This window comes from Amblyomma maculatum, chromosome 8 (genome assembly GCF_055883805.1).
Source record: "Amblyomma maculatum isolate TAMU_Amacu chromosome 8, ASM5588380v1, whole genome shotgun sequence".
Lineage (NCBI taxonomy): Eukaryota > Metazoa > Arthropoda > Arachnida > Ixodida > Ixodidae > Amblyomma > Amblyomma maculatum.
In genome coordinates this window covers 69206196-69219569 of record NC_139351.1, presented here as the reverse complement: position 1 = coordinate 69219569, position 13374 = coordinate 69206196, and positions in this window count along the sequence as shown.

The window sequence follows — 13374 nt, the reverse complement described above, 5'->3', positions numbered from 1 at the left end:
TCAATAACAACATTCCGAATAAAGCATATCAGAAACGCAGCCCTCCAATAGCTGCCACTTCCACGTGATGGTCAGAGATTGACGTGCTTCACGGCTAAAACATTTTCATATTTTATTTGCGCTTTAAGGCACTCTTCCGGTTGAAGATACAATATCCCAAAGCATTTGTTGAGACTTGTTTGCTTTGTACATTGCCGGTATTCCGTGAATATGTGCGTGCTTTGATAGTACATAGTTGTTTGTAAATACATATATTCCCGCCACCTTTTTGTGTTTGGTGCATGATAGCCTGACTTGCTAATAAAACACTAAACTTCAAATAAAACACTAACATATAATCGATCTTGCTTTATATTTGTTTCCAAGGTTCATCTTCGAACGCCTCTGAAAAGCTGCAGAAAGTTTTCTCATTTGAGGGAGGACTTCGAAGCTCGGAAGGGTAGCTTTTAGTTCTTCGCGATGGTTGTTCTGGAAAATATTCTATCTCAGAAACACTCTTACTGATCAAAGCATGGCAAAGTTTGAAGCTAAATTGACGATGTCATACGAAGTATAGACACGGCGATCAGCACTTTTGGCTCAGTTATTTTAGTAAGATATTATCATTCCTTTTCAAATTGTTTTCAGGGATGAAGCTGTCTTCCCTGTTCTGAGAGGGGCGTTTCTTATGCAAATAAAAATAAAGGTTCATGAAATTGTCATTTGCACCACAACACAAAAAGGAATCCGAGCACAAATTATCATGACTTCTACCACAGAAAAATTTGCTTCTCATGCAATTGATATAAGAGTGTCAAGGAGACGGCTTGTGATGCGTTATTCGCTCAGAAACAATTTCCAGTTACGAATATTGAGGAATATTGAGATAGATATAAACACTACAAAGGAAAACAAAAACCACGCAGAGCCCTAAAAATATCTGCATGAAATAGAGTTGAGTATAATGCACAAAATAAGAAATAATAGTTAACGGGGGGCTCTTAAGACTTATTTATAGCTTTGACTGCGATAAAAAAAAATGAAATGTTTTTTTTAGAAAGCGCAATACCGCGAATACATATTTGAATTATAGCAGAATAAAAGGTGAAATAAAATAAATCAAAGGGTATTGAGAGAAGGCATAAGTTCGGTGACCAGCATCAGCGCGTCTCTTGTGCGAACATTCATAGCCTTTTTATGGGCTACATACAGCGACAACCTAAGTGCACCGATGACTTCGAGTCGAGTTTTCAAGGCTACATTTTCACGGACCACCGCCGGGCTGAGTTGCTGAATTTCAAACCTGTGTCCATTCTTTTTGATACAAAAGAAGATAATTTTCATATTTCTTTGCGACTGGCAGTTTGGCTATTCGCATGATATAGAAAAGTTGTAGTTCCATATTCCTTCGGAAGCTCTTTAGGTTCAGCCACTGAAGACTATATTTAGCCTTTTTCGTGCTGATATTTTTGTATCAAAGCCTCCCCCCCCCCCCCTCCCTGGAACACATCTGACAGTCACGTTCTATTTTGTTTTTGTCTCCTAGATTTTCTATTTGTGTACCTGTATTTATTTTGTTATCTATTTTATTCTATTTTATTTCATATTGGGGCTGTTGAGGTAACAATAAATGGAAATTTAAATAAAAAGTTCTCATTAACTCTCAGGTAGGTGCAAGGGTGCCAACATATGCATACTGATTCAATTATTGATCGATTGTGTGTAAATTACAGTTTTTGTTCTTGGCCTTTGAGAAAGAAAGTGACGTCTCACCTTGAGGAATCGGATAAGGAAGCTTCTTGATGCGTTAATTATTTATGCGGCTAGTCAAACGCAATGCTAAAGTTCTAAAGACACGTAAATATTTGAGCAGTTTAAATGAGATTAAGTTAGAGCCAGGGCCTCGATACGTGTACTTTTGTTTGTAGTGCTTCTTTGCAAATGTAATGTAACTATTATTTAATAACCAAACTATCAGGTTGATAAATGCTGTAGAAGTCGCATGAGGTAGACTTACTCTAAACATAAACATACAAAACACTCACACAAGCATAGCCTAAAGCTAAAACTTCGTTCATTTTTGTTAAAAAGCTACAATCGGCTGAGCAATGCACTTAAAAATAAGTACCTTCAAGATTTAATCAAGACCATTCATCTTAGAGCGCACTTCGGGAAGAGTAGCTGAGAAAGCTAACGGGAACGTAGGCAACGCGAAGTGAGGAATTCAGCCGGAGATTTCCGCTGACGAAACGTTCCGAGAATGTCTTCTTTTCTCTATGCAGCTTGTGCAAGTGATTAAATTTCGACAAGACCTGACTTAGTTTCAGTGGAAGTTCCTTCGTTAGGCTCAGTACCGATATCAAACAACTTTGACTACACTAAGCGCAAGATTGTCTAAAAGTTTGCGCTCACATGACAGTATTTCTGCCTTTATACCAGGCGAAACTAATAATTACTTCGCTGCAGTTTGCTACTGTAGTGCTGATGAAGGTTTACGTGCCACTTACACACCTTACTGAGGTCAGAAAATATATATCGGGCCTTGAAACCGATCTTTTATAGACTGATTATGCTCCAGTAGCAATTGAAACATCCGATCAATTTGAATTTAAGTTTATTGCTTGTTTCGATCTTTTTCTTAGGCACAAGCCAAGTCTCAAATGAATCAGCTGGTTTGGGCGATGGGTGGGAATACATTGGCCTACCAGCTATTGAAATATACTGATACATAGTGTGGACCTGTAAGCTTCATATAAAGTATGGAAGAGGAATGAATACTTTTACGGCGTTTGGTTCTCAACTCGCGCGTAGCACTATACGAAACAGTGACTTTGGTGTACCAAATGTTTTAGGTCTCAGTGTCCCTTGAAAAAGCGTTAAATCTAAAACGAGCATTATTATAATCAAAATTTGGATGCCGCTGTTAGTGGATAAGAGATTAGTATTGTTCCTTGAGACAGAACGCAGAAGTGATTTCGCCCTACATTGCTGATGAACTGTACAATGCTCCTAAGCATTGGCGCCATAACGAAGAATTTTATATACCAAAGCACATACACTACATTGCAATATCGTCTTCAGCCAACCTACAATCACGGAAAGAGAAACGCAACCGCTATTTCTCTCCAATTAACCCTCTTCTCCGCCACGTCTGGTGAAATCATGGCCGCAAATTTCCTAACGACACCCGAGGTTGCAGTTATCTGGAATCTACTGCTTTGATTTCATTAACCATCGGTTATCATCTGTCTGCGCTAACCGACATGCCCAATACTTTTGTTCTTTTGATTGCAATATTATCACAAGCGTTTGTTCCCTAGGCCACCTTACTCTTTACGCGTCTCATAACGATAAAATCATTGTTTTCCTATCTCACTGTTTCACTGAGTTCAACTTCTCTGTCTCTCAGGTGACTACGGACAAGGTAACACACCGTTATTATATGCTTTCCTTTCAAGGGATAAGCGTGTCACGATATCGGCACACTTGCCATTGAGTAAGCGTGGCGTGCAAGAAGAGCGCCCGTGGCGTCGCATAAAGAGTTCCAGATATTGCAGAAACATCTCCTTTTGCGCGCGAGGAGAGCTGGTGACCTTGAGCTGGTGACCTCATCGCTCGGTGGCGATGGTGAGACACCTGACTGGCGAAGCAACCGGATTTCTTTGGAAGTTTCGACCTAAGCTGACCAATGACAACGTGCATCTCGACGAGAGGAGAAGGGGATGCTTGCACAGTGAACGTTACGTATATGTTGAGCCTTCCTCGGCACATTGTAACAGACTGACGCGGCGTGCCCTATTTATTTAGGTTGCGTCGCTTCAACGCGGCAGACCTTCATGATCACAACCGGGGTCACCAAGGAGGATCGTTCCCTGCAATGGTATCATATCGGCGTAGAAAATGTTCCACCAGTAACCGAAAAAATCGGACAGCCGACACCAAACCTCCAAGAAGCTCCGCACACTAAATATGCGACGCTCCCGCTGCTAGTGGAACCAGACCTCCTTCCGCACCTTTGCAGTTACTTCACAGAGGCCTGAAACCCAGCAGCTGTATGCGGCCGCGCAGCGTACCTGCCATACTTGTTATGTCCACTCCACGAGCACAAGGGCGAACTGGTTAACGGCAGCGCCTGGCAACGGATTCAGGTATCGCACAGTCTTATGCGGTAGCCCTTGAAGCTGCAAGAGGTCAGCTACACGACGCAGAAGCGCTTCAGGAAGGAGACACTGCGAATACACGTGCACAGTGCCCTCTCTACCACCACAAAACGGACAAGTTGGTAGCAAGCCGGCCTGTGTAAACACCGTAGCCTTAATGGGGAGGACTCCCCTGGCAAAACGGCACATAAAGGACGTTCTGCTTGCTTCGAAAAAGTCCACTAAGATGTACCACCAGCTAGGCCTAACATTGACAAGATCATACCGGCAGAGGTGACAAGACAGACTTTGAGTGAGGAGCTGGACCAGTTTCTTGAGGGGAACCAAAATTACATCGAAGTCTGCCTCCTCCTTACAAAGACGCTCAAGGCAGGTGGCTGCCTGGGCGTAAAAAGGCAATGGAGAGCCCGACCATGGTAAGCAAGGAGAATACGTGCTCTAGGCAAATAGGCGGAGAGGAGTGCTCAGGAAAAACGAAGTCAGGCTTCGAGTCATAGGCATGTCTGAGCTCGGTGCCACTTGGGTCCATCTGACTCGCAAGGCCGAGGCTCCGATGCCCACGTCGGGGATGCCCAGGCCTTCCCTATCCGAGCATAGCTTCAGCAAAGGTCTTTTGACCTTTTCCGGAGCTCCACGCCACAGGAAACGGATAAGGATGAACATGGAGATGTTATGCCGGCCACACAGGTCCTCAACGAGTACAGGAGGCACGGCGTAACAGTGGCCTGAGCCATGAGAGGGGGCAAAGGCTTGCCGTACTCTCGCGCTCTATATTTGATCTTTTGCGGAGCAAAGGACCAATTGCTACCCAAAAGATCTTCTGAATTGAAGTAAAAACCAAGGAGGTGGACTTCAGCTATCACTGGAAGACCATTAACAGGCTGAGAACTTGAAAGCGTATAGAGTTTCATTTCCAGCAAGCAATTATCACAAACATATAAATGCTCCTGAGATGATAAGGACACGCAGATGTACCAGATATAGGTCTAGCACATTACAACTCAGTACGATTCAGCAGTGCCGTACAAACCTAGCATGTTAAACAATTCATTAATATATAAATTTTTTATGCTCTTCAACTTCTACGGATGCGTGAACAGGCTGAGGTCTGGATGTTTCACACAAAGAGCTTATTTCCATCAAACAATTTCCACAAACATGCAACTATTCCTGAGATAAGGACACACAAATTTGCTAGATATAAGTCTAGCACTTTACATCTAAATAACGATTCCGCAGTGCCGTACAATCATTGCACGTTAAGGAATTCATTAATATACCCACAAAGAGAATTTATTGTGCACATACATACATACATACATACATACATACATACATACATACATACATACATACATACATACATACATACATACAACCATGCATGCATGCATGCATGCATACATACATACATACATACATACATACATACATACATACATACATACATACATACATACATACATACATACATACATACATACATACATACATACATACATACATACATACATACATACATACATACATACATACATACATACATACATACATACATACATACATACATACATACATACATACATACGTACGTACGTACGTACGTACATACGTACATACATACATACATACATACATACATACATACATACATACATACATACATACATACATACATACATACATACATACATACATGCATACATGCATGCATGCATGCATACATACATACAAACATACATGCATGCATGCATGCATACGTACGTACGTACATAGATACATACATACATACATACATACATACATACATACATACATACATACATACATACATACATACATACATACATACATACATACATACATACAAACCAACCAACCAACCAACATACATACATACATACATACATACCAACCAACCAACCAACCAACATACATACATACATACATACATACATACATACATACATACATACATACATACATACATACATACATACATACATACATACATACATACATACATACATACATACATACATACATACATACATACATACATACATACATACATACATACAAACCAAACCAACCAACATACATACATACATACATACATACATACATACATACATACATACATACATACATACATACATACATACATACATACATACATACATACATACATACATACATACATACATACATACATACATACATACATACATACATACATACATACAAAAGCCACATTACTGACAGACTAAACCACTATCTATACAAAACATTATAGGTACTTATACATAATAAACTCAAAAACATGTTTCCCAAGAGAAGGCAAAACAATACAAGGGGGTTTGTAATAAAGTAAGACAGGCATGTTAAGTCTGCTCCCCCTACAACATAGAAGCGGATGTGCCAACGCCGCAGAAACCGCGCCTCGCCATCTATTTCAAACTGTCCATCCAGATGACGAGGCGCAGTCTCAGCAAGGTTGGATACATTGCTCACGCGGGAGTGCAGCGCGTCTCTGCGAGACACCTGCGACACCACAACACACACAGAACCACAGTGAACACAAGGTATTCGAAAGGGTTGCGCTGGTGCCTGACGCCAGGGTTCATCTGAACGTTAAACATCCTGTATGCGAGCCGCCACATTGTTCTCGCCACTAAACATTCGAAAAACGCATGCGAGGGGCTATCGGGAGCACCGCAGTTGGCACACTAGTAATTGGGTGCAATACCCCATCTGGCAAGACGCTGTCTCGTGCGGCCGGAGGATGCTCCAGCGCCTAAGCCAGTCAAAATCTCGCAATTCATTTCGCAGCCGGCAAGCTGCCCACGCTCGCCATTTGCGTACATTAGTCTCTCGTTGCTCATCACCTGAAAGCCGGCGAATGGCTACTAATTCGCTGATGCGTATGGCTGGTAGGTCGCCTACATTAACATCTGACAGGTCTGCATCTAGAGTCGACTTTATCTCGGCAACCTCGCGGTAAAGAGGGAGAGGTCTGTCCGCTTGTGGACCGAGGTATTGTTCGGGTGTAAGCACACGACGCACCGTACTCATCCAGTACAGGATGAGCGAGCGACCAGGGTGAGACTCGTCAGCTAATTGCCTCCCTACCAGCCTTAGCGCGAGTACTCGTCCAACTGCCGGGATGCACGGAAGGCCAAAGCCTCCCATGCTCCTCAGAAGGTGTAGGAGGTGACGGGCGACTAGCGCTGTCCTGCCATCCCAAACAATGGTCCTATAAGGGACGCGAGTCTGTTCACCACCCGGCGCGGGATTGTCGCGATACGCGCCACATAAAGGGTGAAAGCGCACGCTCGTGTCTTGACGACACATCGAGCGCGAGGTTGAAACGCGCTGAGTCAGAAAGGGCGTGCGTTGCTCTCGAGAGAACTGCTTCCCATGTCCGGGGGGAGACTCCGCTTGGCTCAAACAGCGCCCCACGTACACGCGGTGCGTTCACAAACGGTACGGCGGCGGATAAATTGGGCCCCTGCACTGAGTTACTTTTCTTCGAGCTGAGCTGTGCTCCAGATACAGCTGCGTATTCTGAAAAGATGTAAAAGAAAAAACAATGAAGCTGTCATTGTCACGCACGAAGAGTGAAATGTCCGCGTATGCAGATACAACGACGGTCTCCTGTCCAACTGATGGAAAACCTCGAATAGCAGTACAAGACATCTGCCGCAGAATGAGTACGGATCCAACCACTTATAACTCAAAAGCCCCTCTGTCATATTTTGAAACGGAGGTTCCTTGGCCGCAGAAAGATGAATATCATAATTAGCAGTTGAGCAGTGCCAGTACATATGGAATAATTTTGCATATGTAGCACTGCATATGCTGCAGCGTACCAACCTCTTATTTTGTTTAGCAGAATAGCCTCCCATTGCTCTTCTGGTGGGTTTGAAATGTGCTCAACTATGGGCTTGAATACCGTGCCCATACCATATGGTAGAGGCTGCGCACCTCCACAATATGAGCCGGAACAAAATCCGGGGGCACTGCAGAATCTGAAGTCGGGAAGTGCGAAAGCGTGAGCGTTGCAGCTGCACACGGTACATCGCGCTCCCTTCACCGAACACAACCAGCATTCCGTTGTACGTATCAAAGTTCATCGGCGCTCTATAATTGGTTTAAAGGAAGGCAAAAGGCGCCGTGTCTGTCCATCGCGCAATCCCGCTACTGTCATCCTGACGGTAGACAACGAGATTAGCCATAACCCGCACGGAAACCTAGTACATTTTAACTAATTCAAAAACAGCAATTATAAATTTTGCACGTGGCCGAGTCCGTGTCCCTGCTTTTAGCATACTGGACTCGCCCGATGCACCTCCGCCTCGCCATGTGGAGCTGATATGGGTGCCCGCGCACTCCGGGAATCCCGGAAACGAGGCTGCTAACCTTTTAGCTCGAGGTTCCTTAAACCGAGCTCAGGTGGCCTTTAATCCGGGATTTTACGAAGGCGCGCATGCACTCGTTCAGCGAGCTGACGCAGGCCTACAGAGCCTCGCGCCAGCTCTACCTCCCCCCCCCCCCCACCCCTCCCTAGACAATAGACACGCAACACAATGGCGCAGACTGCAAAAACACCCTCTCCTTTCAACCCGTACCCTTCCCCACTACCACCCCTCCTTCCACACTCCTGTTCGTACCCTTTGCCCAGAACCCTTTGCCTCCTCAATCCACATCCTCTCCTTCTGCCCGGCGGACCTTCCCCCGCGGAGCTTAGAGCAACTGAAGACCTGGGAGGACTGGGAGACCCTGCTGCTTTCGGAGGACCAGGCAGACCATCGCCACCGGCCGGGCTGCCAGTGTTATGATCCTCAGGGACATAAACACTTGAACTTCAGGGGGGTCGTGCGGGGACCTAAGGGCCTGCGCGCCCCGAATTCCTACGTGTAATAAGGGTTTTCTCTCTCTCACGATCCCGGGCTTGTTCTGTATTGATTGTGTCAAGACGTGTTTTAGTTGTTTGTTGGTGTGTATATCTATTGAACATGTTATTCTACAGGCTGATTAGTTTGTAAACAATGTATATAGTTCTCTGCTTCATGTATATGCGTATAATACCATGCTGAAGGAAACAATACCGGGAGTGGCGCAGCTGTTCTGCTCGCGATCCGAGGGTTGAAGATTCAATTTCCAGTGAAGACAGGATGTTTATTTTTCCCATGACGTCACAGGAAGATTGATAAGTGAATTCCCTTGAGGGTCGCGAAGAAATAGGACACTACTCGCGGACACTCGCTTCTAACGCACGCAAGGACACGAGACGCATTAAAAGGGATAACTTTAAGTATTTAAAAAACCCACTTGGCACGGAATATGTCACTTTTTCTTCATTTTCAGGTATTCAACCAAGTGCATTGTGTACTTTTTTTATACAGACTTTGGCGAAGCGCATTTTCTTATGCATGGATGTAATGGTCATCAGGTAATATGCAATGTCAATAAGTTCCCTGCTTTTCTTAATGTTGGCACACCGTGTCTTACGATCAAATCTTGGGCAAAAACAAAACAAGAAACAAAAATATATTTATATATATGGGAACAGCGGGTGAGCTCAGCGGCGTCCAGAAAGATCGATAACGAACTGGAGCTTAACTCAGATAAGTTTATCGGGATTATAGGAGGTGTCTGCTCAGACGGAGAAGAAATAAATAAAACAGTCACTTTTAAAACTGCATGTGTCATTTCGAATTCGTCACTATACGCCGTTGAAGGTGATATTTGCCGAATATAAGATTTAGAGGGAATGTAACTATTGCTGGCGAAAACAACCACCCGTTATACTAACACCTCTGCAGATCACCACGAAACCCGACGCATGGAAAACGCTCTTCGTAAAATACGGTTGCACTTCTTACTGTTGTTCTAACCTTGGGATCGCGAAATACACAGGCTATATCTGGAAGTATAAAGAAAACTTCATCACTTTCACAAGGGCCCTTTTGAACAATCAGTTGACTGTTACTTCAAATTTTTATGGTGGCTTCCCTCCTTTATTTCGTTAGAAACTCACTTCCTTACCAGTTCTGTGTCTTTTTTAAAAGCGCAGCTCTTTGGCGCCCGTTCCTGGGTTTCGCGTCGTCGTCGCCGTCGGCGTTATCCCTCGTAGCCAGCTCCACTTTCACTCCCATCTTCTTTCCTCCCCTTGCGGCGCGATTCATGTATCCACAGGAACACGTGGGACAGATACTGCACCTTTCTATTCCTGTGAATCAGTTATGAAAGGCACGCTTCAGAGCTCAAGTGGAAGACGTGACCACACATGGAGCACACTGCAAAGATAATTCATGAATAATTCGAGCGCCCACACCGAACTGCAGGTCAACGCGCAGTAAACGATAATACACACACCCACAAAGAAAAGCACCATATTTTAATGTAGTTTCCATAATTACAGCTAGTTACCCACGGTAAACAAAAAACTTCGCTTTTCAAAAAATATCTCAAATGGCATCGTTTCAGCATTAAGCTCTTTGGGGCCCGTTCCTGGGTTTCGCGTCGTCGCCGGCTCTGTTGTCCCTCGTAAAAGGCTCCGCAGCTGGGGCGGCGCGCGCTGCTTCCATACCCATTCCCTCCCTCCCTCCCCCCTCCCCCCACCCATCCTTTTCCTCCATGGCGGCGACCACGCGTGTTCTCCGATTGCTGTGCGCGATCCTGCAACACCTTTCCCCGCGTGTGTACACCCCCCCCCCCCCCCTCTCCCTTCCTTTGTGTGGCGGCGACGGTGTTCAGTTGGCAAAGCGCCGGCTCGCTATGGCGCGTGCGTCCCAAGCCGAAACTCAGAGCCACGTTGTCTTGACTCGCTAACGGCGTCAGCGGCATCAGTTAGTTACTGATATCTCTTCTGGTCACACCATACTAATTCAGAAAACCACAGATGCATGTCGGTTGAAAACTGTTAAAGGATATCGTCCGATATTCTTATGCAATATTTGCGAAGGTTCTTTCTTCTCCTCTGCAGCTTGTGGCATTAGTGTCTTCGCCGCGCAACATTCCTGTGGACCCACGCGCTGCCTCCTGCAACCTCCTGATAACTTAATTGCTCTCTTCATTTCTTCGATCACAAAGCTTCCTTCATGACAGTCAAGAACTCTTAGTGGAGTGTTTCTTGAAAGAATATGCGTGACAAATAAAATGGTTGTCTGTAATTGTACATACATGTCTTGCTTGAAATATTGGCCTCAATCTATTGCAAAAGACGAAACAGCTGATGAGCTATGCTCAAATTTCGCATTAGGCAGTAAAGTAATTATCGGTAAATTGTTTCGCAATGTGTCTTTCCCACTGTCACCACCTGCTGAGCCGATAAAGAACGCGTACAAGCGGCTCCGTTTGTTCGTTCCTTCTAAGTGGGGCCTTTATGGTTCTCTCGGCAGAGCAGTCCTTCACTGTGTTCCCGTTCGTTGCTTCACAAAGAACAATGAAAACGAATTTCTTGCACTGTATTAGACGAACCATTCGAGCTATGACTAAAAAATAAAAATAGAAGAAACATCTCACGTTAGAGTATTTCTTAATAAACCCTACGATGGGACTTATTCAATGATTACCCCTGACTTATTTCCTCTGGACTCGTACCAACAAATGTATTTAGAATTATTAGTCTTCCAGTTTTTCCCAAGCTAAAGACATACGCGTCTAGAATCTCTTCATGGAGTTGCGAGCTCGTCGCGTCGCAAGTTTAAAGCTGAAAATGGGTCGGAAAGCTAAGCTGTGTTATCGAGAATTATAATGGAAAATTCTTGCTATAAAAATAACTTCGAGGTGTGGTCGTACGTGATCGACATATAGAGAATTGTGGTAGCCTGCTTTCATCCGAGCCACATAAGAGTTTTGAACTATGCCACTGTCTTTCATTACTGGACACGTATGGCGAGCAAGGCACGTCTCGTGGATTGTATGGTTTCCACTTATTGTTAAAGCAGAAATTATAGCATGCCCCTAACCTCCTGGTAGCCATGGCTAGGTGAATTCCGATCTTTCTATTGCATTGACTACACTTATGCCCTCCAATACCAGGCGTATACTCAGCTTTAATTTTTTGTTTGTGTAATCAGAAGGCTAAATCATAATTTTAGTTTCTAAGACACACCTGTAAAGGGGTCCATGGGTATTGGGCTTTTTGTTCTGTTTCTCAAAACTTCTTAGCAGAGAAATAAACTCTAGAGGGCGGATACCACATTCACACGAAGATAGTCTTGAGTGGTTTTTCTAAAAGGCGCCCAACGCAAATCTCAAACGCCTCGAATAGCTGCGTGTTCATTTTCTAAAATTGAAGCACGAATTTTGTATGGTGCCTTTATCAATAGCTGAATAGAATCGCCACAAAATTGGAACCATCTCCACTGAAATAAGAAAAAATATTGAATTGGTGGTGCCAGTTCTGTCTGCATCATGTGATCAGAAACACTCCTCATGAACTTCCTTCGTTTCATCGCGATGAGCCGGCGGCTGTTTTTTATTCCTTAGATTAACGAGAAATTCAGGAGCTATGATAGGTTTGGTTTGGTTTGTGGGGTTTAACGTCCCAAAGCGACTCAGGCTATGAGAGACGCCGTAGAGGAGGACTCCGGAAATTTCGACCACCTTGGGTTCTTTAACGTGCACTGACATCGCACAGCACACGTGCGCCTGCTTCTTGCCTCCATCGAATTCGATCCGCGATTCGAGCTTCTTCGTAATAATTTTTGTCTGTTCTCATTCCTCGCACCACCTGAGCGCGTATTAACGGGAGCTCTTTATTCAAAGTGTAAGTATGCGTCCTTTATAGTTGAGATGTTTTTTTTTTCTTTTACAAAATTCAGAGGTCTAAGGCCCATGGAGTAGTTGGGCACAATCTTCATTTATGAGGAACCGACGTACAGTGCATAATTTCTAGTGAAAAAACCCGTATGAGTCAATAACCATACAGATTTCTCATACTAATCTCATACAAATCTCATTATTTCTCATATATTTCTCATATGATGAAAGAGCTCTGTGTGAGATTATATGAGATTTGACATTTGCATGAGTCTAGTATGAAAATTTGTATGAGGTTATTGTGAATGATAGGTTTTCTTCACTAGGTATGATACGGGAGTTGTTCATTTCCGTGATTTATCGTTCCATGATTCTGGCCAAAAATTACGAAATCACAAACATTTTGTTCACAACTTTTAAATTCACGACTGAATTCGTATTCACGGAAACGACAAAAGAACAT